Source organism: Nelumbo nucifera, chromosome 7 (genome assembly GCF_055504915.1).
Source record: "Nelumbo nucifera cultivar China Antique chromosome 7, China Antique-T2T, whole genome shotgun sequence".
Classification (NCBI taxonomy): domain Eukaryota; kingdom Viridiplantae; phylum Streptophyta; class Magnoliopsida; order Proteales; family Nelumbonaceae; genus Nelumbo; species Nelumbo nucifera.
Window position 1 is genome coordinate 40,658,915 of NC_142655.1, and position 23,812 is coordinate 40,682,726.

General features: G+C 40.9%; 1 non-coding gene across 1 annotated transcript; it reads left to right on the forward strand.

Annotated features, from left to right (window-relative positions):
• Positions 1-3,636: 3,636 nt before the first annotated feature.
• Positions 3,637-3,742, forward strand: LOC148790397 (small nucleolar RNA R71). The gene has a single exon (XR_016078999.1). It is a non-coding gene; the product is annotated as a small nucleolar RNA R71 (small nucleolar RNA).
• The last annotated feature ends 20,070 nt before the right edge of the window (positions 3,743-23,812 follow it).

A 23,812-nucleotide genomic window follows, 5' to 3' on the forward strand; every position in this document is an offset into this window, starting at 1 on the left:
GGGCTGATCCTGTCACTATGATCACCCACTCAGATGAATTCTCAGACTGTCCCAACATACCCAGGTTTTGATCCCCATCTAAGGATCTCACTGATTGGCATATCAAAGACAGCCCGATCCGACACCTAGTGAAGTGTCATAATCGATTCTAGGGGTCAAGTGTAACTTTCCAGTTTTGCCCATCTATCTCCAAGGTCCAAGGCAATACTAGAAATCTGGTCCAGTTCAAGTATTCGAGTAATCCCATACTGCATGTGCCTTGGGTTTTACCCTGGTGGCCGAGACAGGCCATCCCAACACTTGGTGGCACACCAGTATCAGCCTTGGCAGGATAAATCTCCCCAGACTTATCCAATGGCTGTGAACATTTAAAACTAACACGAGTCTCTATAAGTGTCCAGTTTTAGGGTCTTACACAGAATTAAACCAAACAACATGAATCAAACATGCACTTTATTTATTTCCACTAAATAACAAAAGTACATCAAATCGGATTGAAGCTAAGGGCATACAAAACTGTCTAACAGAAGCATCGATTAAGAACTTAGAAGTTCAAGTGGGGCAGATTGTGCATATGTTATCGGAAAGAAAAGAGGAACGGCTGCCCAACAATACGGAGAAGAATGAAAAAGAGCAAGTAAATGCCATAGGTTTAGGAAGCGGGAAGACAATTGGTGAAACCCAGAAGGATGATAAGGAAGCTGATGTGGCCGATCTGTAAAAGGAGATCATAGGGAGTACACCTAAACTGAGTTTAGATGCTATTAAACTTCCTCTCCCCTACCCTAAAAGAGTCTTGAAAGCTTTCTTGAATGAGGAAGCTAAGGAGGTTTTGAACAATTTGAAGGCTGGCCAGGAAGGGTGCAAGCCAAGACAAGGTAAGGTTCATATGTTGCTGATTTCTAATAAGAGACCGTTACCCTCTGTTTTGCAGGCCCCTATTCCATATTTGAACCCGCCCATGATGGATGGAAGGGGAGCACACCGAAAGATGCGACCACGAGAGTTAGAGGATCCGGTTTATGATAAGGAAGTTTGCTTTTTCTTTTTCTTTTTGTTTTTACATTTCTAGTTTAGTTTTTCGGCCCTTTCTTTGCATTTAACCTCACATTGGGGACAATGTAAGTTTTAAGTGTGGGGGAGGGGATTTAGGATTTAGGGTAGAATTTAGGTTGTGTTTTAAAATTTGATTTAGGTCGTGCTTTCTGCATTTGCTTTTAAAACAAAAAAAAATGAGGTACTATCAAGGGGTACATGACTTATCTAAAGCCATTTCCAGTTAAGTTAGTCCTAAATTCAGGTTTAAGTAAATGGGGTAGTTGTTTTACCATTGCTACAATTGGTAGGATGGAGCATAAAATTCACATACCAACCAAGTAATTCAATGGTAGGATAGAGCATAAAATCCTGCTACAAACCAAGCAATTCAATAGTAGGATGGAGCATAAAATGCACCAACTATCCAGCAAATTCAACAGTATGATGGAGCATACAATTCTCTCACTCAAAAAAAAAAAAAAAAAAAAAGAGGTTTTCCCTGATTTACTACCTGGTTGGCCGTAGCAAAAATTGGATTGACTGATGAATGAGTCGTGTATGACTTGGTCGTGTTGATTCAACGGTTTGCAATAGTTAACCTAGAATATTTGTGGACAAAGATGAAAGGGAGTTGAGTTTAAAAATCAGTAGGATAGTTAGTTTGTTCCTGTTTTAATTTTTCTTGAGTTTTGTATTGCCCGAGGACGGGCAAGGTTTAAGTGAGGGGGAATTTGATGAGAGTAGAATTTATCACATTTTTATCCCCAAATATTCTATCTTCCATAATTAATTAGCACTTAATAGGACTCATATTCCTTGTATTTTGGTTCAGGGCATGAAAGAAGGCACCAGGAGCAAAGAAATCAAATCAGATGATTTTTCAAAGTTTCAGCACCGTTCAGTAATCTGGGCCTAACTCGCGTATCCTAACTCCGATTGTGCTGATTCAAGACCCACAGGAAAGATAAGAGACAAAGCCACAACTTTCATGTTTTGGGATTTCGCTGATTCGGCTTGCGTCAAAGTCAAATCTGGGCCCGAAGTCGTGGAAAATTCGCACGAAGGCTCAATTCGCAGCTGAAGCCCAACTTGCAGAAAAGCCTGGCTGAAGCCCAATTCGCAAAGGAGGTCTAATACGAATCCAAGAACAAGAAACTGAGAAGAGTCCTCCTAGATCTAAATTCTTGATGTAATCTTAGAGAGATAAAGGGATTGAGTTCATTAGATAAAGAGATAAGAGTAGAATTAGGATAGGACTTTCTATTTTTGTAAGATCAACTTGAAGAGGAAGTAGGAGACCACCCCCTCCCCTTTAAGCTATATAAAGGAGGGGGCGGACCAGCTTTAGGATCACTCAATCTCTGGTGGGGATCACGAACTGAACTGAGCTATCTATCTAGAAAGGAGAAAACAAATCAAGAATTCAAGAAACTTCAAGAAGAAGGTGGCGGCAAGAAGAGGAGATCTCAGCACCTTGGGCGAATTCATGAGTTATTTCTTTCCCTTTGTTTTCTTTAATTCTTTTATCATGAACTGACTTGTTTCTTCCTAGGACTATGGAAAGCCTAACCATGTTAATGAATATATTTTTATCTTTATGATTTATCCAAGATTGTGATTTCCATATAGTCTATGAATTATTGTGCTTAATGCAATTAAGAGCTTGGCCACCTCTTAATTGAATTGTGTTATGTGAATGAATCGAGAGTGGAATTCACATAATTGACTGAATAATTCATAGTGTGAATTGAATGGTATATAGAGATATATATATATACATGATTCATCTGAATTTAATGGTTTTTCTTGGACTTAATGCATTTCCATCTTGAGAGCTCTACTCGAGAGATTGATGGGTTACCTGATGGACGTAATTTTAGTATATCTCGAGAGAGAATATTAAATAAAATAGGAAAGACCTCAGCTTATGGGAATGACAAATAACCTTGTTTAATCAAGTCCATTAATATTCATTACATTGGTTAGGTGGACCAAAAGCCCTAGCGATTTCATCCATTGCATATTTGGTTAATGATCACCCTTGCTTCTATTTTCTTTTTCTAGTTTTTATTTCCAATAGTTCATGCTCAAATCTGAATTTCGATTGTCCAAATAATTAGGGAAGACTGTGGTTCTAATACTTATTTTGTTAGTCCCCTCCATCCTGGGTGAAAGGTATGGTGACTCTGGTAACCCTAGTGTCTTGACAAATTGTTGACATAGTTGACTTGTTCAGTAGATGGCCTAAACTGATTGCCAACATGGCAGTCAGTACTGATGTGGCCTCCCCTACACAATTCACAAGTAAGAGGCTGCACATGCATGGCAGCTATCTGCGTTTCATCAATTTTCTTACTGAGTGCTCCTATTTGTGTAGATAGTGCCGTATAAGTATCAACATTATGCAGGCCATGTTGCTTCCTAGTTTGGGTTCTTTCAAAATGCCATTGATAGTTGTTGGCTGCCATTTCTTCAATGAGTGCATGGGCAACCTCAAGAGTCTTATTGTTTATGGACCCTCCGGCTGCAGCATCTAGTATGGTCTTATTTGAATCGGTAAGACCATTATAGAAGGTCTGCACTTGCAGCCATATGGGAAGGCCATGGTGAGGAACTCTTCTCAGCAGCTCCTTGTATCTTTCCCATGACTCGTATAAAGATTCCCCTTCTTGTAGGAAAAATGTAGTGATATCATTCCTCGTTTTAGCAGTTTTAGAAGGGAGAAAAAACGGCTGGCCATTTCATCCCACGTAGCTATTGATTTTGTTGGTAATGAATTCAGCCATGCTTTGGCTTTATCCTTCTAAGAGAATGGGAATAACCTTAGCCTAATGGCATCATCACTTACCCCATTGTGTTTGAAGGTGTCACATATTTCTAACTAGTTAGCAATATGTGCGTTGGGATTTTCGTGGGCTATTCCATAGAATTGCACAGTGTTTTGAATCATCTGTATAATGGCAGGTTTAATCTCAAAGTTGTTAGCAACAATAGTAGGCCTGATAATGCTGGAAGTAGCTCCAGTGAGGGTTTGGCATCGTTCATCATGGTTCTCTGTTCAGCCATTTCTTGAGCTTCTTGTTGGACTTGTCTAGCTGCTCTTAGACGGACATAGAGAGTTCTTTCTATCTCCGGGTCGTAGAGGATCTCCTCCAACTCGACTCTTCTGTCATAAACTGTGAAAGTCAAGGCAATAAAAAGGCTAATACAACAGAATATGATTACCTAAACCTACTATAACTGAGATATGTACAATGATTTACTGTCATACAAGTACTGATCATAATTAAATTTTTGATTATTAAAAAGGATCTAAACCAGCAATCTTATTCACATCCCTTAATTGCAGAATCTTTTAGGACTGCAATTCTTTGGGCTTGTTGGTTCAGAGAAATTCAACAAATGATTTAAATCTGAATGGAATATACAATTCTTGAAATACAATGTACACAATTGCACACATCCATTAACATCTGCTAGACTGAGGGCTGCTTATCAGAGCTGAATTATCAATGTGCCTTCAGAGGACCTAAATTGGGCTACAATCAGATCTGAGCCAGGTTTGGGTTCAGGTTTGTAAGCTTATGCAAGTGTATGGCTTCACAAGTTTGAATAATTCTATTGACCTGAGATCAGGTCTGATATTGTCCTGTAACTGCTGCTGCTATTGAAAGTAATTCAGTTCACATTCAATCCATTCAATATCTCGGTCTAGACTTCTTATGAATGCGTACAAATGCTCATAAGTCAAAACCATCCTTAGCAACCCATAGTGCAGCAGTAGACAAAACATTCATTCCACACAATTTCAAATTCAAGTCTACTGTATTGTAAGCTATAGTGCAACAGTAGCAGATCTGAATTGGGTCCAAATCATTAGATTTTCTATTCATGCACAGCTGAAATCAGAGCTATCTAACTTTAAAAATTTCAAGGATCAGCCTAGGACCATTCACTATGCCAATTTAGAAATGTTAATTGTAATACAAACCCGTTCAAAACCTGCCCTGATTCAGACTTGCTATAGCAGGTCTACTGTAGCAGCCCTACTACAGGTCTGAACTCTAATAGAAAATGGTGTGGAAGTGCCACTTTGCATGAAATCTCTTGAGGCATAAAAAATTCTCAGATTAAATATACTTTTCCTCAACCAAATCAGCTCAGATAGATCAGACTACAAGTTATCTAACATTGCAAAGTCTGCCCTGTATCCTGCTCTATTCACAACCCCAGTTCAGATCTGGGTGATTTCAGATCTGAATTTCTTCAACCATGGCTATCCACTTGTTCTTGGGAGATAGCAGATGTGTCCTAGGGTGAATTGGGATGGTGATGACCCCCAATTACCCTCAAACTTACCTTAGTTCAGGTCTGAGTTCAGAGGAACTCAGATCTGAACTGTTGCAGATCTGCTATAGCAGAACTCAGATCTGAACGATCTGAATCCTTCCTTTCCATTCTTTTGTTTATATGGTTCTTCTTTTTTCTTCTTTTCATTTTCTATATTTTTTTTTCGTTTTGTAATGAAAGAAAAAAAATAATAAAGGGCTGAAACATAAGTAGATTTTTTTTGGCTGAGTGCTGCAGTTCTGCTATAGCAAATCTGAGTGCCGAATGCAAGTCAGATCTACAACACTCGTGTTTTAAATTTTCTTTTTCTTTTAGAAGACAATAACTTCAAGATAGAAAGGAAAACAGGTATCCCTTTATCAAAATTAAACTGAAACAAGGAAGAGAAAGTAATTTACTAAAACATAACTACAGTAGTACAACAGTTGCAATACAAGCTGAAATGAAAAATTAAGCAAATTAAACCAACTATGAATGCAATGCTGAATGAGACCAGATTAAGAATGCTTAATGTTTCCTAATATTGTTTCCCTAAATCCCCGGAAACGGTGCCAAAAACTTGATGTGTGGCTCATTGTGACACTAGCAAGTGCACTAGCCATTCAAGTAATAAAGTAGTGAGTGAAGTATCGTTCCCACAAGGATTTAGGAAACAATTACCAATACTAAATTGGCATTTCTTATCTAATAAAAAATAAATCAAAACTTTATTCAAAAGCTAAAAATTCGAAACAAAAATCTATCTAATTCATTGGCCCACTTGCCTTCAATTCAAGTTAGAAGAGTAAGCAGTTAATGTCAATCTCAGAGTTCAGCAATCAATAAAATTGAATCATTCAAATAGATCATGATAGAGCCTTGGTTTGGTGAAACCCCAAGGTCATGAACAACCTCTTTCAAGTGCATGTTCAATCTATGCATGAGTGATGATCCCCATATCTCTATCAAGGATCTAATCCTCATTCATGCATTTCTTCAAACACTTCTAAGGTATCAATTCAAATCTGAATTGATCACCAACTGAATTGTGCAAGTTATCTCTAACCTTGCATTCAATTCAGTTCATGAATAGTAGATCTGAATTCCTAGAGTCTTTCTCAAGCACTCTAAGAATTCCAACATTTAGATTAATTCGGCAAATCTGAAATTTGCAGATCTGAATTCTCTTTCAAGCAATTCAGATCTTGCAATCTCAGATCTGAGAATTCAGATTTGAGTTTTGAAAGTTAATTGGCCGAATTAATCTACAATTTAACCCCTATTCAAGAAACTTCAAGTACAATTCACAACCATTCGAATGAATCAAAAAGAATTTGATTACTGATCTGAAATTTTACAAACTGAAATACATCAAGAAAGAATGGAAGAGGGAGAAAGAAAAAATTTACAACAAGGAAGTTGAATTCAAATCAAAGGAAAATGAAACTAGAATAGAATGATTACAATAGATCTCTGAATCAAAAACCTCCAATTTCGAACTCACCTTCTTTTCTTGCTACCTTGACTTGAACTCCTTCAGCCCCTTCTTCTTCTTCTTCCTTGCACCTAGCCCTTCTTCTCTTCCTTCTCTTCAAGGAGTTTGAACCTCTAGGAGTGGGAGAGCCTTTCTCTCAAGCAATTGAACACCATCCCCCCTTCTAGAGGCCTCCTTATATAGATTTTCAAGGGGGCTCTTGCCCCTTCTTAAAGCCTCTAGAATGGGGTGTATTACACCCCCTTGTTGGACTTTCTAGAGTTCTCTTGAAAGCCTTCTAAGAGTTGCCGCCCCTAGCTCTTTGGGCTACTATTTGGGCTGCACTTAGGCTCCTTCTTAGCTCATGATAGCTACACTCTAGGCTGCTCTTTTGGGCCAAAGTGCTCTCTCTTGCTTCCACAACCGGGCTGGGCTGAAATTGGTCTTTTTGAACCTTCTTTTCTTGCCTTTTTTCTTTCTTTTTCTTGGATTAATTACCCCTGAAATCTTTTCTTATCATTAAACTAAATTAGGGCAAAATTAAATAAAAACGACATAAAAATCAATGCAAAGACCTCATAAATTATAAAATTTTATGTTCGTCAAGCAACGACAAGGTTTCATTCTTGTGGGTTAGGAACACATGGTGTGTAAACTTAACCGATACATCTATGGACATAAGCAAGCTTCTAGAAGTTGGAACTTGTATTTTTGACTCTATCGTTAAATAATTTGACTTTGAGCAGAATTTGGATGAGCCCTGTGTTTACAAGAAAGTAGTGGGAGATAAGGTTATGTTTTTGGTTTTGTATGTAGATGGCATGCTACTCATTGGGAATCTGGATGATCCCTGGATGAGACCTAAGTGCAAGTGGGAGTTGTTAGACAATGTATGCCCTTAGCTCCAATCAAATTAATTGATGTGTGCACAATTTACATATAAATTATGGTGTTTATGCATGGTTTTGATGCTAATTTGTGTGAATTCTTACCCCAATTGAGCTTGATTTTAGGAAATTGTCTAAGGAGACAAGTCTAGGGAAAACTAGCATAAAACCATGCTAAAGGAGGCCAAATTGAAGGTGATACAGCCCAGATGGGAGCAAGGCCCAACCAAAAGGTCAAAGGAGGGCTATTCGATCCTTAAAGTCCATACAACATTCTTTGGGAGAGCCCAAAGAGAGAGACCAGCCGCAGCCTTTCTAGAGGAGAGAACTTTCTAGATGAGAGAACTTTCTAGAGGGGAGAAGTTTCTAGATTAGAGAAAGGGGCTGAAGAGAAGGCTATAAAAGGAGAAGAGAGCTAAGGGAAAAGGGGTCAAAAACCTTTTGGGGGTGAATTCCTTTTGGGGAGGAGAGAAAGATAGGGGCAAGAGAGGAGAAGAAAGAAGAAGATTCAAGAATATTCAAGAGAAGAAGAAGTTAATTTTGAACTTGGAGAAGAAGCCATTGGAGGAGATCAATCTAGGTTGTCTTCTTCCTTGATTTCCGCACAAGTGGTAATCGAATTAAGCTAGGGCCTTCATGTTTGTTTTCTCCATTAATTATTTCTTGCTGTAATTGAATGATGGTTCATGTAAATTCAGATCTGTAATTAGTTCTCTAGGGTAATTCGAATGGATTACATTCAATTTTGATGTTTCTTGATTAGAAATTCTGAAAGAATGGTAGGATCCATCTAATGGACGTCATAAAGGTTGCGGAATGGGTCGGCAAATTTCAAAAATTTTCCTACCTTCTCCCAACTGGGAATCGCATTCCCTAAATTTAGAATACAATATTCAAGGATTCTACGTGAACCATAATCGAACCAGATCTGAACCAAAAGGAAAAATGGAGGATTATACCTGATATGGAGAAACAGTATCTCCCAAAGTTGGTGTTCACACCCAAAGAAGACACCAAGAACTGATCCTGCTGAAGATGACACAGCTGTGGGTGGAACGGAACTAGTAAGGTGCGTCCTACACACTGGATCCTTCACAAGAACCCTCTGGAAACTCTGAACACCGAATCTTTTTCAATCTTTCTTGCATGACTGATGTCAATAACTGATTTCTTGACTTCCTATTGCTGCAAAGATCAAATCTTGCAAGAGGGAATGGCGGCGACTGGAGGAGAACTCCTAGGATGAAGATGGCTGAACTGCTTCTCTTCTCTCTGGAGTCTGTATGAGATCTAATCTCAATTCGCAGGGAGTTTTCTTGCCAAAAAACTTGGTTCGAAATCTGATGTTTCCTCTTGGGTTTCTCCTCCTTTCTTCTTGATTAAGAAAACTTCCTAATTAGGAGTTATCGCAATCCAAATCAGTATTTGGAAAGGGGATTATCTTAATCCTATCTACAGATTAAGTTAGCTTACTCCTGATCTTATCAGGAGGTTACCAGATTCAAATCTAATTTGAATTTGGTCTCCTGGAGTGGATAAGGTTAAATGCCCTATCCTTTTACTAACATTAATCTCAGATTCGCCCCATAGATGGGTGATCATATCAGCCCAGCTCGAAATGGGCTTTTGGCCCATTAAGTGTTCAGTGTTTAACTAGTTTCCAATCTGCGGCCCAGTTGGGCTTTTTAGTATGGCATGGGACCCAAGCATTGATCTATACACCAGCCACATGGGTTCGGCCTAGCCTTTATTACAAGGCCCAGCCGAATTCACTGAAAAACTCAGTGAACCCCTGAGCCCATCACATGGACCCTATGGGCCCAATACATACATTGAGTGGTCCCTGGGCCAAGCCATCTTATAAAAACCCAGGGACTGTGTGCAGGTGCAAGATTAGTCCATCAGGTATTATCCTAAATGGTCTTACACTTAACCTCTCAGCCCTTAATGATCTAGCATGGCCCGACAAGAGAGGACCTCTCCCTCGGCTACAAGGAACAGTGCCGCACTCTCTACTCACATGGATCCCGGGAATTAAAACCATTTGCAAACATTTCGAAACCGTACAAATACATATATATATATATATATTAATTTTGCAAAACAAAATTCCAACGATTGAAATCAACTGTCGACAGTTTGGTTTCCATCAGAGAGAGTGTATTCCCGATCATTACCATTGTCCGACAAAGGGGCTGATCCTGTCACTATGTTCACTCACTCAGATGAATTCTCAGACTGCCCCAACATGCCTAGGTTTTGACCCCCGCTAAGGATCTCACTGATTGACATATCAAAGACAGCCTGATACAACACCTAGTGAAATGTCATAATTGAGTCTAGGGGTCAGGTGTAACTTTCCAGTTTTGCCCATCTGTCTCCAATGTCCAGGGCAATACTGGAAATCTGGTCCGGTTCAGGGATTCAAGTAATCCCACACTGCATGTGCCTTGGGTCTTACCCTGGTGGCCGAGACAGGCCAACCCAACACTTGGTGGCACACCAATATCCAGTTTTAGGGTCTTACACAAAATTATACCAAACAACATGAATTAAACATGCACTTCATTTATTTACACTAAATGTCAAAAGTACATCAAATCGGATTGAAGCTAAGGGCATACAAGAAAGTTTAACAGCTCCCACTTGCACTTAGTTCCAATCTGGTACAAGCCGGAGTCCCATACTTTCCACGTGTTTCTCAAACACCTTCTATGTCAGTGGCTTAGTCAATGGGTCTGCCACATTATCCGCTGATGCTACCTTCTGAATTAGGACGTCCCCTCTACCAACGATCTCCCGCAGTACATTGTACTTCCTCTTGATGTGCATTGACTTCGAGTGGGCCCGAGGCTCTTTAGCCTAGGCGATCGCTCCATTGTTGTCGCACAACAATGAGATGGGTGATGTGCTGGACAGAATCACTCCCAATTCGTGTATGAATTTCTTCATCCACACGGCTTCCTTGGCAGCTTCACTTGTGGCAATGTAGTGGCCTCGGTTGTGGAATCTGCAGTGGACCCCTGTTTGCTGCTTTTCCAGCAAATAGCACACGATCCTATCATGAAAACATACCCAGATGTAGACTTTCTATCATCTGGATCTGTCTGGAAATCGGTATCGGTATACCCTAGAACTTGTAGTGAACTATCATCGAATACCAAACAAAACTCTTTTGTCCTTCGAAGGTATTTACGTATGTTCTTCACAGCAGTCCAATGCTCCTGCCCTGGGTTGGCCTGGAATCTGCTTACCACACTCACCGCCTGAGCAATGTCCGGGCGAGTGCACAGCATGGCATACATGATGCTCCCTACGACTGAGGCGTAGGGAACGTCTCTCATGCCCTCAATCTCCTCAGAAGTCTTGGGAGACATCTTCTTGGTGAGAGTGACTCCGTGCCTGAAAGGAACGTTTCCTTTCTTGGAGTTCTCCCCAGTATGTATGACCTTCTCCAAGATCTTTCATGGAGAACTGTTGTGATAGCCATACCTTGACCGAAGTCAACATTCCTACATCATTCCCAATGAGTAGGATATCGTCCACGTACAACACCAAAAAGGTGATACAGCATGGAGAACTCTAAGAAAGGAAATGTTCCTTTCAGGCATGGAGTCACTCTCTCCAAGAAGATGTCTCCCAAGACTTCTGAGGAGATTGAGAGCATGAGAGACATTCCCTATGCCTCAGCCGTAGGGAGCGTCATGTATGCCATGCTGCGCACTCGCCCGGACATTGCTCAGGCGGTGAGTGTGGTAAGCAGATTCCAAGCAAACCCAGGGCAGGAGCATTGGACTGCTGTGAAGAACATACTCAAATACCTTCGAAGGACAAAAGAGTTTTGTCTGGTATTCGATGGTAGTTCACTATAAGTTCTAGGGTATACCGGTGCCGATTTCTAGTCGGAATCAGATGATAGAAAGTCTACATCTAGGTATGTTTTCACGATAGGATTGTGTGTTGTTTGCTGGAAAAGCAGCAAACAGGGGTCCACTACAGACTCCCCAACCAAAGCCAAGTACATTGCCGCAAGTGAAGCTGCCAAGGAAGCCGTCTGGATGAAGAAATTCATACAGGAATTGGGAGCGATTCCATCCAGCACATCACCCATCCCGTTGTTGTGTGACAACAATGGAGCGATCGCCCAAGCTAAAGAGCCTCAGTCTCACTCGAGGTCAAAGCACATCGAGAGAAAGTACCATGTACTGCGGGAGATCGTTGGTAGAGGGGACGCCCTGATTCAGAAGGTAGCATCAGCGGATAATGTGGCAGACCCATTGACTAAGCCACTGACACAGAAGGTGTTTGAGAAACACGTGGAAAGTATGGGACTCTGGCTTGTACCAGATTGGGCCTAAGTGCAAGTGGGAGCTGTTAGACAGTCTTGTATGCCCTTAGCTTCAATCCAATTTGATGTACTTTTGTTATTTAGTGGAAATAAATAAAGTGCATGTTTGATTCATGCTGTTTGGTTTAATTTTGTGTAAGATCCTAAAACTGGACACTTACAGACGTGTTAGTTTTAAATATTCACTGCCGTTGGATAAGTCTAGGGAGATTTATCCTGCCAAGACTGATACTGGTGTGCCACCAAGTGTTGGGATGGCCTGTCTCAGCCACCAGGGTAAGACCCGAGGCACATGCAGTATGGGATTACTTGAATCCTTGAACCGGGCCAGATTTCCAGTATTGCCCTGGACCTTGGAGATAGATGGGCAAAATTGGAAAATTACACCTGACCCCTGGACTCGATTATGACATTTCACTAGGTGTCAGATCGGGCGGTCTTTGATGTGCCAATCAGTGAGATCCTTAGATGGGGATCAAAACTTAGGTATGTTGGGACAGTCTGGGAATTCATCTGAGTGGGTGATCATAGTGACAGGATTTGCCCCTTTGTCAGACAAAGGGTAATGATCGGGAATGCACTCTCCCTGATGGAAACCAAACTGTCAGCAGTTGATTTCAATCATTGGAATTTTGTTTTGCAAAATTAATATATTTATATATATATATATATGTACGATTTCAAATTGTTTGCAAATGGTTTTAATTCCCGAGATCCATGTGAGTGGAGAGTAAGGCACTGTTCCTTGCAGCCGAGGGAGAGGTCCTCTCTTGTCGGGCAGTGCTTGATCATTATGGGCTGAGAGGTTAAGTGTAAGACCATTTAGGATAGTACATGATGGCCTAATCTTGCACCTGCCCACAGTCCCTGGGGTTTTATAAGATGGCTTGGCCCAGGAACCACTTAATGTAAGTGTTGGGCCCATAGGGTCCATATGATGGGCTCAGAGGTTTACTGAGTCTTTCAGTGAATTCGGCTGGGCCTTGTATTAAAGGCTGGGCCAAACCCATGTGGCTGGTGTGTAGATCAATGCTTGGCTCCCACGCCATACAAAGAAGCCCAACTAGGTAGCAGATTTGAAACTAGTTAAACACTGAACATCTAATGGGCCAAAAAACCATTTCGAGCTAGGCTGATATGATCACCCATCTATGGGGCGAATTTGAGATTAATGTTAGTAAAAGGTTTGGGCCTTTAACCTTATCCACTCCAGGAGACCAAATTCAGATTAGATTTGAATCTGGTAACCTCCTGATAAGATCAGGAGTAAACTAACTTAATCTGCAGATAGGATTAAGATAATCCCCTATCCAAATACAGATTTGGATTGGGATAACTCCTAATTAGGAGGTTTCTTAATCAAGAAGAAAAGAGGAGAAAAAGAAGAGGAAATACATCAGAATTCGAACTAGGGTTTTGGTGAAAAGAAATCTCCCTGCGAATTGAGATTAGATCTCATTCATACTCTAGAGAGAGAGAAAAAGCAGTTCAGCTTTTTTCGCCCTTGGAGTTCTCCTCCTGCCGCCGCCATCTACCTTTGCAAGATTCAATCTTTGCAGAAATAGGAAGTCAAGAAATCTGTTCTTGACATCAGTCTTGCAAGAAAGACTGAAAAAGACTTGGTGTTTAGTGCTTCCAAAGGGTTCTTGCAAAGGATCCAGTGTGTAGAACACACCCTGCTGGTTCTGTTCCATCCACAGCTGTGTCATCTTCAGCAGGAACGGATCTTGGTGCATTTTTTGGGCATGAACACCAACTTTGGGAGATACTGCTTCTCTGGATCAGGTATATTCCTCCCATTTATCTTTTGGTATAGATCTGGTTTGATTATGGTTCAAGTAGGATCCTTGAATATTGTATTCTAAATCTTGGGAATATGATTCCCAGTTGGGAGAAGGTAGGAAATTTTTGAAATTCGCCCCACCCATTCCGCAACCTTTATGGCATCCATTAGATGGATCCTACCATTCTTTCACCTGGGCAAAGCCATTTTATAAAAACCCAGGGACTGTGTGCAGGTGCAAGATTAGCCCATCAGGTATTATCCTAAATGGTCTTACACTTAACCTCTCAGCCCTTAATGATCTAGCACGGCCCGACAAGAGAAGACCTCTCCCTCAGCTACAAGGAACAGTGCCACACTCTCTATTCACATGGATCCTGGGAATTAAAACCATTTGCAAACATTTTGAAACCGTACAAATACATATATATATATATATATATTAATTTTGCAAAACAAAATTCCAACGATTGAAATCAACTGCCGGCAGTTTGGTTTCCATTAGAGACAGTGTATTCCCGATCATTACCATTGTCCGACAAAGGGGCTGATCCTGTCACTATGTTCACTCATCAGAAGAATTCTTAGACTGCCCCAACATGCCCAAGTTTTGACGCCCGCTAAGGATCTCACTGATTGACAAATCAAAGACAGCCCGATTCAACACCTAGTGAAATGTCATAATCGAGTCTAGGGGTCAGGTGTAACTTTCCAGTTTTGCCCATCTGTCTCCAAGGTCCAGGGCAATACTGGAAATCTGGTCCGGTTCAGGGATTCAAGTAATCCCACACTGCATGTGCCTTAGGTCTTACCCTGGTGGCCGAGACAGGCCATCTCAACACTTGGTGGCAAACCAGTATCGGTCTTGGCAGGATAAATCTCCCCAGACTTATCCAATGGCTGTGAACTTTTAAAACTAACACGAGTCTCTATAAGTGTCCAGTTTTAGGGTCTTAAATAGAATTTTACCAAACAACATGAATCAAACATGCACTTCATTTATTTACACTAAATGTCAAAAGTACATCAAATCAGATTGAAGCTAAGGGCATACAAGACTGTCTAACAAATTCAACTATAGAACTGCTAGCCGAATTGCTATTTTGTAATCTCAGATCTGTAATTTCAGATCATGAATTTGTAATATCTGAATTGCTTGAGAGAGAATTCAGGTAGCTTTAATTCAGTTTGGTCGAATTGCTCCTTGGAAATCCTAGAGTGCTTGAGAAAGACTCTAAGATTTCAGATATGCTAATCAAGAACACAATTGAGTGCAAGGTTAGAGATAACTTGCACAATTCGGTTGGTGATCATTCAATCTGAAATGATGCCCTAGAATTTCTAGATCTTAATGCATGCATGGGGATTATATTCTTACTAGAGATAGAAGAATCATCACTCATGCATAGAATGAACATGCACTTGAGAGAGGCTGTTCATTAACTTGGGGTTTTACCAAACCAAGGCTGAATCCTAATCTAATGTGCAGCTAGTGCACTTGCTAGTGTAACTGATACGCACCAACTTTTTGGCACCATTGCCAGGGATTTATTGTGGCAATATTAGGAACTATTAGCCATTGTTAATCTGATTTCTAACTCTGTACATTGTAGTTCAGATTTGTGTGCATTAACCTCTATTGCTAATCTAGATAGTTCTCTTTCTATTGCTGATTTGCTTTATCCTTGATTTCTGTTTTAGTCTTAAAAGTGTAGTTGCATTTTAGTTCTATTTATTTTATAAAAAGAGTGTGGTTCAGATCTGTATACATTAATTTTCATTGCTGAAATCAGAATTCAGATCTGAACACAGAGAAAAAAAATTATAGCTATCTAATTCAGTAGTGTAGCTGATAGAAGTAGTTCTAGTTCTATACATTACAGCTCAGATTTGCACACACTAAGCTGCAGTTTTAGGTAATCTCTTTCTTCTTGCCGAATGTTTCTAGGTAATCGGATTTTTTTTTCTGCTGTATGATAGGTTCAGAAACTTCCCTTGCTGATATGAGTAGTTTCTTGCCTAGTGTTAATTGCCTATTTCTCAGTTTTCTGTTCTAGTAGCTTATTGTATAGATTCCATTTCTGGTTTAATAGATCTGATATATTTCTGACTTGTAGTAGGATTCAGATTTGTATTTTCTGATATCTGTAGTATAGTTCAGATCTGTATTTTCCTATTACTGATTTGCTTATCTCTTTGCAGCTGTTCTAGTCATGGTAGTATAGTTCAGATCTGATTTTTTATTTCAGCAGTGATAGTTAATTGCGGATTTCATTGCTGATTTCATGGCTGATTTCATTACTGATTTCATTAACTGTATACATTAGCTGATTTCAGTTCTGTACAAATCTTATACCTTCATTACTGATATCTGTAGTTTTTTTTCCTTTCTATTGCCGATTTGTTTAGTTTTGATTACTGTTCTAGTATTGCTAGTCGAGCTGATTTCTGGTTCTTTGTATCTCATAAAATCAGTGGAGTTCAGATCTGTACACATTAGCTTTCAGTGCTGAGTACAGAAATCAGATCTGAGCACATAGAAAAATCTTAGGCTGATTTTCAGATCTGTGTATATTGATCTTCATTGCTGAAATCAGATTTTTTTTTTCTTCTTCTTGCCGATTGTCTCTATGTTAGGATGCTCTTCTTGCTTCAAGTGTGCAATCTGCTAGAGTTGATAGGCTACTTCTCTAATTTCAAGCTGGTATATCAGATTTCAGATCTGCCTATATTCAGTCTGCTGATTGTTATTGTGTTTAAAGCTTTGACTTCTTAAATAACATTCAGTCTTTTGCCTTGTAATTTGCTGCTAGATTAGGATTGTTAATTGTTTAATTATCTACATTTCTGATTTGAGTACATTAGTCTTTTTCTTGCTTTGACTTGTACAGTTTATGACAAGCAGACCTGAACCGGAGGATGTCCCTTATGACCCAAAGATTGAAAGAACCCTCTGCATCCACCTAAGAGCTGCTAGACAAGTTAGAGCTGAAATTGAAGAGATGGCCGAACCAAGGACTATGATGTACTATGCCAAACCAACCCTTACCGGGTCCTTTACCAACCTTGTGATTCGGTCAACACCGATGTGGCCAAGTTGGTAATGCCACAGACACGTGGGATTAACTGTATTATGGGCTCTCTTCTTGGGGATTTCAGCCGACGTAGTTTCAGTTATGTTAGTTTCTAGAGAAGGATGTAGAACATAGAGACCGTTCTCCAGTTCCCCATATGCGATGAATTTGTTATTTCTTTTAATAGTAATCATATTACTAAAGAAGACAGAATAACCATCTGCACATAGTTTTGAGATAGAAATCAAATTTCTTCTTAAATTTTGTACATAAAGACAATCTTTCAGTACAATTGTTCCTTCTCTAAAAAGTAACTCCACGGTTCCTATGGCCGTGGCTGCAACAGTTGCAGTAGTCCCCAAGTAGAGCGTGACTTCTTCTTCACTCAGCCTTCTGCTTGCTTTGAACCCCTGCAGTGAGTTACACGCATGAGTTGAAGCCCCGGAGTCAATACACCAGGATGCAAAAGCTACCAATAAGTTGGTTTCTATAACACAAGTTTCGAGATTACCTTTCTTGGATTCCAGGTAGGCAGGACAGTTCCTTTTCCATTGGCCGGTCTTCATGCAAAAATGACAGGCATCTGATGCCTTGTCCTTCCTCTATTTCTTGGGTTTGGAAACCTTCTTCTGGGGCTTTCTCTTTGCCTTCCTTTTCTTGCCCGATTTACTAGTTTCAATAAGCATGGCAATGGGCTCATCCTTTTTAATCAATTCTTCCGTCCTCTGCAACATATTGCTGAGTTCCTGCAAGCTGACGTTCAGCTTGTTCATGTTGTAGTTCATGATGAATGAATTAAAGGATGGAGGCAGAGAGTTGAGGATAGCATCGATCTTTGTTACCAGATCCAGTCCGGATCGAAGAGCCTCCAGTTCGTTGATATAACCCATCATCCGGAGACAATGGTCTTGAACTTGTTGGCCCTTGGACATCTGTGCGGTCATGAACTGTTTTAAGACCTTCTACCGAGTAGAACGATTATGCTCTTCATACATTGTCTTGAGACTGTCCAATACGTCTCTGGCAAGTTCGATCTGATTGAACTGCCTCTGTATTGGGTTGTCCAAGGAGGCAATGATATAGTAGTGGGTAAGGGAGTTTTTCTCCTCCCATTCTTGGTATTCTCTTCTCTGGGCCTCAGAAGCCCTATCTCCCGGACGATCCGGGGCAGGATTCTTGGCTACCTTATCCAACTTTTCAAAGGTTAAGACCAACATAAGGTTCCGTTGTTTGGGCCCTTCAGCTTGTCATCATTCCTTGTATGGCGTGGGACCCAAGCATTGATCTACACATCGGCCACATGGGTTCAAACCAGCCTTTGTTACAAGGCCTGGCCGAATACACTGTTATGGATAGTGCACCCCCTGAAACCCATCAAATGGGCTCTATGGGCCCAACACTTACCCTAAGTGGTCCCTGGGCCAAGCCACCTTGTAACACCTAGGGACTGTGGGCAGATGCAAGATTAGCCCATCAGGTATTATGATCAATGGTCTTACACTTAACCTCTCAGCCCATAATGATCAATGGTGTTACACTTAACCTCTCAGCCCATAATGATCAATGGTGTTACACTTAACCTCTCAGCCCATAATGATCATACACTGCCCGACAAAAGAGGACCTCTCCCTCGGCTACAAGGAACAGTGTTGCACTCTCTAATTATTTGGATCCTTGGAATTAAAACATTTTGCAAATATTTTAAAAACCATAATATATATAATTTTATATCTCATATAAAATATACTTTGCAAAACAAATCTCAACGATTGAAATCGGCTGCCAGCAGTCTTGGTTTCCATCAGTGAGAGTGCATCCCCGATCATTACCTTTGTCCGACGAAGGGGCTGATCCTGTCAATATGATCACCCACTTAGATGAATTCTCATACTGTCCCAACATACCCAGGTTTTGACCCCCGCTAAGGATCTCACTGATTGGTACATCAAAGACAGCCCAATCTGATACCTAGTGCAATATCATAATCGAGTCTATGGGTCGGGTGTAACTTTTCAGTTTTGCCCATCAGTCTCCAAGGTCCAGGGCAATACTGGAAATCTGGTCTAGTTCAAAGATTCAATTAATCCTGCACTGTATGTGCCTAGGGTCTCACCCTGGCAGCTGAGACAGACCACCCCAACCGACTTGGTGGCACAATAGTGTCAGCCTTATTAGGATAGGTCTCCCCAAACCGACCCACTGGCTATGAACGTTCTATACTAACACGAGTCTCCTTAAGTGTCCAGTTTAAGGGTATTACACAGAAACATACCAAGGGAACATGAATCAAATATGCACTTTTATTCATTTACAATAAACTCATAAAGTACATCATTCTGATTAAAGCTAAGGGCATACAAAACTATCCAACAAAATTCTCAAATTGTAATCCTAAAAACATAAGAGATAAGAGTTAGGTAGGATAAGTTCAAATTAGACTAGGACTTTCCAGTTTGAGGATAATCTCCTTAAGGGAGTTGGAAGGCAGCCCTCTCCCCAAATCTATATAAAGCTGGGGCAGACCAGAACCCAAGGCATCAATTCCTCCAAGAGAGCTTCGGTCTTCAGAGAGAGAAATCAGCAACCAAGAAGGAAGCAAGAGTTCACCCCCCTTTCTCATCTGGAAGCTACGATTTCATCATGAAGTGTCTGTAAGTTTTTATTTCTGGTTGAAGGGTTTGGGAAGCCTTGATTCTGTAAGCATTGTGAGATCTAATTGATTTTTATTTTAGTTCATTGTTTATGGGTATTCATATGTTTTTAGCAAATTAACTGTGAGGATTATTTTTGTTGACTAAGCAAGAAAGGCCCCTTGCTTATTCATTGAAAATAATCTATGGCTGATTAAACCCCCAGTTTCGTATATGACAGGTGGGTTCGATCATGGTGGCAACTAACATAAATTGATTGCAAAAAGGATTTCAATCCATGTTAGGAAAATGCATGATCTGGTTTAAACGGTCCGAGCTTGTGAGATCACTGACCAGAATTGGGTCTCTCCCCTCTTAATGCTATTAATAGGTTAAATCCTACGAGCTTGTTTAGGACTGCCTATTAATAAGGGAAGCAATCAAAGAGCTTGTTTTGGTTGTTGAATAATAAGAGTAGAGGCTGGCTATTAGAGCTTGTTAATAGCTATAACCAATTTATTCATAAACATATGAATCTATCTTTGCATCAAGGATCAATGCTACGAATCAAAGCTGAACTTGTCCCTTCAACCGGAAGTTTTCTCCCATCGATTTAATCTTTTGTTTTCTGTTATTTTCTGCTATTTACTTGTTTTCCTTAGCTTTACAAATCCCCCTTAATCCATCTACTTGGAAATAAATCTACCCAATCCCTGTCGAGAACGACCTTGCTCATCACTATCTGCAAATTATTAACCCAGAGCAAGACTATTTATCTTTGGTTGGGTTCGGCACACACCAAATTTTGGCGCCGTTGCCGGGGATTGGCGTCCTAAGTAGGTTTATTTCCTTTTGTTTGGTTTATGCCTCGCTCTTCTCGTGTAGGTGAACTCCCCTACGACCCTGAGATCAAGAACACAGTTCACCGTTTGAGGAAAGAAGCCAAGCAACGCTACAACCAAGCAGCATCACTCCCAACTTTCGGGGTGAAGTCGGCTGCAGAAATCGTTGAGCCATCCAACCATCCTGAAGAAGAGGTCATGGGCAATAATGAAAAGAGAACCCTTAGAGAACTAGCCGCACTGGATCTGCACCAACAACCTCTCTGCATCGAATATGCAGATCTAGTGGTACCCTTCGAACTCAAATCTGGTCTTATACACTTACTCCCTACTTTTCGTGGACTTACAGGCGAAGACCCTCACAAACACCTAAAAGAATTCCATGTAGTATGCTCAAGCATGAATCCTCAAGGTGTCACCGAGGAACAGATCAAACTGCACGTCTTTCCTTTCTCATTAGCTGATAAAGCTAAGGATTGGCTTTACTACCTACCCTCCGGTTCCATCACCACATGGAATGATATGAAAAGGCAATTCCTTGAGAAAGTTCTTCCCTGCTTCCCGAGCGGCTAACATCAAGAAGGAGATCTGTGGCATAAGACAATTAAGTGGGGAAACTCTCTACGAATACTGGGAGATATTCAAGCAACTATGTGCCAGCTGTCCGCAACAACAAATTCCAGACCAGCTCCTTGTCCAATATTTTTACGAAGGGTTACTACCAATGGATAGGAGTATGATCGATGTAGCAAGCGGAGGAGTGTTGGTGAAAAAAACTCCTACACAAGCAAGAGAATTGATCTCAAACATGGTAGCCAACTCTCAACAGTTCGGCTATAGGCTCAACCCTCCAGCAACCCATGCTAACGAGGTAGACATCTCCTCCCTAGAACAAAAAATTACAAGTCTGACCTCTCTTGTCTGTCAATTGGCCACAGGTAATACACAAACAGTGAAGGCTTGCGGGATTTGTTCAACTCCGAGACATCCAACTGACATGTGCCCTACGCTTCAAGATGAACCTTACGAACAAGCTAATGCTGTTGGAGGATTCTCACAAAAGAGATACGATCCCTACTCGAATACCTACAATGCAGGATGGAGGAATCATCCCAACCTTAACTATGGAACCAAGCCCTTCGGCTTCCAACATCAACATCAAGCTAGGCCATCGGTTCCACCATATTCATCCTCTTCCAATCCAGGTATGTCTCTCGATGAAATTATGAAAGCCCTTGCAGCTAATGCTCAACAATTTCAACAGGAAACGAGGACAAGCATCTGAAACCTGCAGAACAGGTCAGCCAGTTAGCAACAGCTATGAGTCGAATGGAATCCCAATCATTAGGGAGGCTACCTTCCCAGACCACGACCAACCCGAAATAGAATGCTAGCACTATCACATTGAGAAGCGGGAAGGAGCTGAATGAACCCAATCAAGAAGCATCCAAGGATACAACCAAAAAGGAGACACCATCTCCCCAAATGGATTCAAGCAGAAAGCCACCCCAAGCCATAGTCATCACTCCACCTTTTCCTAGCCGATTTGCGAGATCTAAGGAGGAGCAAGACAAGGACATTCTCGAGACATTTCGCAAAGTTGAGGTAAACATCCCCCTCCTTGATGCTATTAAGCAAGTGCCCCGCTATGCCAAATTCCTCAAGGAGCTGTGCACTACTAAGAGAAGGCTGAAAGGCGATGAGAAAGTCCATATAGGAGAAAATGTTTCAGCCATTCTCTAGAAAAGACTACCCCCTAAATGCAAGGATCTAGGTATGTTCACCATTCCCGGTAAAATAGGAAATGTCCAGATCGAAAAAGCTATGGTAGACCTAGGAGCTTCGATCTACTACATACCCGAAGGGAGTCTTGGAGGACGTTATAGTCTAAGTTAATAATTTGGTCTTTCTTGCCGATTTTTATGTGATCGACACAGAAGAAGATAATTCTGAAAGAATGGTAGGATCCATCTAATGGACGCCAAAAAGTTGCGGAATGGGTGGGCGAATTTTAAAAATTTTCCTACCTTCTCCAAACTGGGAATCATATTCCCTGAATTTAGAATACTATATTCAAGGATCTTACTTGAACCATGATCGAACCAGATCTTAACCAAAAAGCAAAATGGAGGAATATACCTGATCCGGAGAAGCAATATCTCCCAAAGTTGATGTTCACGCCCAAAGAAAAAACCAAGTTCCACTCCTGCTGAAGATGACACAACTGTGGATGGAACAAAACCAGCAGGGTGCATCCTACACACTGGATCCTTCGCAAGAATCCTCTGAAAACTCTGAACACTGAATCGTTCTTAGTCTTTTTCGCAAGACTAATGTCAAGAACTGATTTTTGACTCCCTATTGCTGCAAAGATCAAATCTTGCAAGAGGGAATGGTGGTGGCTGGAGGAGAACTCCTGGGACGAAGATGGCTGAACTGCTTCTCTTCTCTCTTGAGTTTTGTATGAGATCTAATCTCTGTTCGCAGGGGGTTTTCTTGACTAAAACCCTTGGTTCGAAATCTGATATTTTTCTCTTGGGTTTCTCCTCCTTTCTTCTTGATTAAGAAACCTCCTAATTAGGAGTTATCCCAATCCAAATTGGTATTTGGATAGGGGATTATCTTAATCCTATCTTCAGATTAAGTTAGCTTACTCTTGATCTTATTAGGAGGTTACCAGATTCAAATCTGTTTTGAATTTGGTCTCCTAGAGTGGATAATGTTAAAGGCCTTATCCTTTTACTAACATTAATCTCAGATTCGCCCCATAGATGGGTGATCATATCAGCCCAGCTCGAAATGGGCTTTTGGCCCATTAAGTGTTCAGTGTTTAACTAGTTTCCAATCTGCTGCCCAGTTGGACTTCTTTGTATGGCATGGGACCCAAGCATTGATCTACACACCAGCCACATGGGTTCGGCCCAGCCTTTATTACAAGGCCCAGCCGAATTCACTGAAAAACTCAATGAACCCTTGAGTCCATCACATGGACCCTATGGGCCCAACACTTACATTAAGTGGTCCCTGGGCCAAGCCATCTTGTAAAAACCCAGGGACTGTGGGCAGGTGCAAGATTAGCCCATCAGGTATTATCCTAAATGGTCTTACACTTAACCTCTCATCCCTTAATGATCAGGCACTGCCCGACATGAGAGGACCTCTCCCTCGGCTGCAAGGAACAGTGCCGCACTCTCCACTCACATGGATCCCGGGAATTTAAACCATTTGCAAACATTTTGAAACCGTACATATATATATAAATATATTAATTTTGAAAAACAAAATTCCAACGATTTGAAATCAACTGCTGGCAGTTTGGTTTCCATCAGAGAGAGTGCATTCCCGATTATTACCTTTGTCCGACAAAGGGGCTGATCCTGTCACTATGATCACCCACTCAGATGAAT